Below are 4,405 nucleotides of genomic sequence, written 5' to 3'. Positions count from 1 at the left end.
AGTGGAGGAGTATGGAAGATGGAGGAAAGTAGTAGCAGGTAGTAAGATAGAAAATAAATAGAAGTAGAAGAAGGGAAAGGGTGAGGGTTAGAGAAAAGGAAAGGGTCAGGGTTAGAGCAAAGGAAAGGGTTAGGGACAGATGAAAGAAAAAGGTTAGGGATAGATGGAAGAAAAAGGTTAGGGATAGATGAAAGAGAAGGGTCAGGGATAGATAAAAGAAAAGGGTCAGGGATAGATAAAAGACAAGGGTGAGGGTTAGATTTAAAGAAAACAGGTCAGTGTTAGGGCAGAAGGGTATTCGTCATAAGTAGATATAAAGTAGATATTGAGGATAAAAGAGGAAGATTGAAGGTTATTTCAGACAAAGATAGTTAAGAGTGAATATAAATTAAGAAGTGAAAAGGGTTAAAGACATATTTAAAGATCAGGGACCATAATATATACAGCAGTAAGAGAATAGTATACAAGCAAGAGAGAGAGAGAGGTATCAAGAGACACAGCAAGTATAGAAATGCATACATAGAACGCGTTTTTAGCATAAAGTCATTTTATTATTTAGGAAATTGAAAGCCGCATTCAATGAAGGACGCGAAACGAAAGCAAAAAAACAATTGATAGATAGAACAATAAATAAAGAGAGAGCGAGGCAAAGGTTTTAGGGTTAGGTTCAGGTTACAGGCGGACAAGAGAGATAAAGAAAAGGAAGATCATAACAGAAGAGGGGGTTAGAGTTAGATAAGAAAACAGAAGAATAGTTAAGAAGAGAAAGAGGAGATAAGAGAGAAAGAGATGAATGAAACAAAAGGGAAATATTGGAGGTGAATAAGAGGTTATTAGTTAAAAATAAATAGAGAGAAAAAGCGAGAAATGGATAGAGAACAGAGGTCAGAGATAGCAAGAGTGAAGAGGGTAAGGTTTAAACAGAGGGAGATGGATGGAAAGAAATCAAGACAAAGATTTCATTATAGAAGACCAAAGTAAAGAAAGATTGACGTTGAGAGTGGTTAGAATTTTAGGGTTATGTAAAGCGAAGGAGAGGTTCGATTGAAGAAGCATAGAGGATCAAGCAGATATTTACGATCAGCAGATAAAGGAGAGTATAGAGTAAAGAGTATATAATAAGAAGAATATTTGAGTATATATAGAGCAGAAGGCGGCAAAACAAGAGATGGAAATAGGATGAATAGGCGGGATAGATGAGGATGAATGGAGGAGGATAGATATAGAATAGAAAAGAGATGGATAATAATAGCAGATGTCAGAATATTAGGGTTAAGAACAGGCAGAAGAGAGTTTTAGGGTTAATAAGTAGGGAAAAGAAAAGAACAAAGGGTAAAGAAGAAGAAAAGTAAGAAGGGGAGAGTAGAGGGTAAAAGAAGCAGATAGTCAGTAGAAGTGAAATAGAGACAAAGAGATGATAAGAAAGACAATAAAGAATAGAAAGATGATTATTCCAAAAGGTAAGGGGCATATAGATATAGTAGGGGGGTTTCATAAGATATGTAATGAGGGTTGGTATAGAAGGAGTTAGGAAGGGTAGAGATAGAAGGAACAGTATTTAGGGTTAGGGTAAGAGAGTGATGAGAGGATTGAAGTTGGATGGAGAGAGGAAGAATAGAAAATGAAAGAGAAGATAGGAAAGAGATGAGAGAAGTTTTAGATAAAAGTGCAGGAGTTAGGAGTGAGGGGAATGAAGCATTGAACAGGTGATAGAGTTAGGGTTAGGTTGAAAAGGTAATTGGGAGAAAGTATAAGAGAGGATAAGAGAGGATAAGAGAGGACAAGAATATAGAGAATGATAGGAAGTGGTAAGAAATAGGAAAGGAGGAAATCAATAAGATTTAAGAGGGTGAATAGAAGTAGAAGGAAGGGGAAGGGTTAGGGATAGAGAAGAGGGTTAGGTTTTTAGGGTCAGGGAATAGGAAAGGGTGAGGGATAAGGAAAAGCAAAAGGAAAGGGTGAGGGATAGGGGAAAGCAAAAGGTGAGGGATAAGGAAAAGCAAAAGGAAAGGGTGAGGGATAGGGGAAAGCAAAAGGTTAGGGACAGAGCAGAGGAAAGGGTTAGGGACAGAGTAAAGGAAAAGGTTAGGGATAGAGAAAAGGAATGGGTGAGGGACAGAGTAAAGGAAAGGGTGAGGGTTAGAGAGAAAGAGAGAGATGGGAGTAGATAGAGGCGAGAGTGTAGGTATAGAGAAGAAAAGAAGAGAGGAAAAGCAGAGTTAGGGTTAAGATGAAGTATAGATAAAAACAGGCGAAGGAAGGTAAAAGAAGAAGAAGTGGAAGGGGGATAGGATAGAGAGACAGTTGAAGTGATTTAGATTTGAAAAGAATAAGGGCATGAAGATAGTAACAGAGAGAGAGTAAAAGTTATAATGAATAGAGAAAGAAAAGGGTAAAATGAGAGTGATAAGAAGGGGATAAGAAGGGTGAGGAAGAGGATTTTAGGGATCATGAAAAGGGTTAGAAGAAGAGGGAATAAGGGGTATTAGGGGTACAGGTTGAGGGAAGAGTGAGAAGAGAAGGATAGGTAACAGGGGTTATAGAGGGAGTGTGGGAAATAGGTATGCAGAGGCGAGGTGAAGAGTAGGGTTAGCGGCGAGAGAGAGAGAGGGCAGTGTCGAGAGGGTTTACAGAGGGCGAAGTTTACAGAGGGCGTGTGGGAAATAGGTGAGAGGGTAGTATATGCCCGGCCATGTTACATGTGGTGGAGGTGGTGAAGGTGGTGGATGTGGTGTGGTGAAGGTGACGTGGTAGAGGTGGTGGAGGTGGTGAAGGTGGTGGAGGTGGTAGATGTGGTAGATGTGGTGAAGGTGGTGAAGGTGATGAATATGGTGGAGGTGGTGTGGTGAAGGTGGTAAAAAGATGAAAAAACAGAGAAGTTAAGATGGGGAGGTGAGGGAGACAAACAAGTGATATAGCAGGTTAAGTTGTTTATTAGTAAGTTCACGTTGAATACGGACAGAAGAGTTAAACAGAAGGGACAAAGGGAAGGTTAGAATTGCTAGAGGAGGAGTAGGCAGAAATAAATAAAATAAAAGGGTTAAGGTTAGAGCAGGAGGAGGTAGTCAGGAACAGAAAAGAGGAAAGGGTTAGGGATAGATAAGAAAGATTAAAGAAGTAGGGTGAGAGGGAAGGGACAGAGAGAAGAAAAAGGTTAGGAATAGGGCAGAGGGAGAGAGCCGAAGGAAATAGTTATAATTCAAAAGAAAGAGGAGAGGGGTTAGGGATAGATTTAATAAAGAAAAGGTCAGGGTTAGATAGGAGAAAGGGGTCAGAGATAGAGCAGAGGGAATAGTGATGATTGAAAATGAAGAAAATGTGATAGATAGAACAGAAGGATTTAGCATGAATTTAGAGAAAGATGATTGAGAATAGATATAAGGGAAAGAGTGAGGAGGAGGTTTAGTTAGAGGAGGATGAAGGGGAGGGCAAAAGTTGAAAACAAGTAGAGCAATAGAAAATGGAAATAGCAGTCAAAGAGAAAGAAGAAGAAAAGGAAAAGAAAGGAAAAGAAAGAAAAAACAAAAGAAAAAACAAAAGCAAAAACAGGTTAAGAGATAGAGGAGTTAAGAGGAGGATGGAAGTAAGGAAAATGAATAAAGAGCGAGGCAAAGGTGTCGAATGATAAGTGCAGATCAGATATAGACAGAAGAGATGGAGAGAAAGTAAAGGTTGGTTAGGGTTACAGCAAGAGTAGAGGGGTAGGGATAGATTTAAGAAAAGAGATTAGATATAGAGCAGAAGGGGATAGTCGGGGGTAAGGTTAAGGGGAATATTCAAGGAAGACAAGCAAGAGGTTAGGGATAGATTTAAGAAAAAGGGTAGGGATAGATGAAAGGATAGGGGTAGGGATAGATTTAAGAAAAAGGGTAGGGATAGATGAAAGGAAAGGGTTAGGAATAGAATAAAAGAACAAGGTTAGGGACAGATAGAGGCCAGTAGACAGGTGTGTAGGGGTGATAGGTAGATGGGGTATGGGACGGAGGATGTGTAGATGAGGTGTGTAGACGGGCGAGAAAGAGGGCAGTGTCAACAGGGTAGAGGGTAGTATATGGCCGGCCATGTTCCATGTAGTGGAGGTGGTGAAGGTGGTGAAGGTGGTGAAGGTGGTGAAGGTGGTGAAGGTGGTGAAGGTGGTGAAGGTGGTGAAGGTGGTGAAGGTGGTGAAGGTGGTGTGGTGAAGGTGGTGTGGTGAAGGTGGTGTGGTGAAGGTGGTGTGGTGAAGGTGGTGGACGTGGTGTGGTGAAGGTGGTGGAGGTGGTGAAGATGGTGGAGGTGGTGAATATGGTGAAGGTGGTGAATATGGTGGACGTGGTGGAACCAAAGGTGTATGTGGGTGTGTAAAGGGCGGAGGGCGGGTGACGGGTGGAACGGGCGGGTAGGCGTGTGCCGGCGACGGCGGTGT

The sequence above is a fragment of the Colletotrichum fructicola genome, assembly GCF_000319635.2.
Source record: "Colletotrichum fructicola Nara gc5 chromosome Unknown KSG_Nara_v1_contig06, whole genome shotgun sequence".
In the NCBI taxonomy this organism is placed as follows: domain Eukaryota; kingdom Fungi; phylum Ascomycota; class Sordariomycetes; order Glomerellales; family Glomerellaceae; genus Colletotrichum; species Colletotrichum fructicola.
This window is presented reverse-complemented; position numbering follows the sequence as displayed.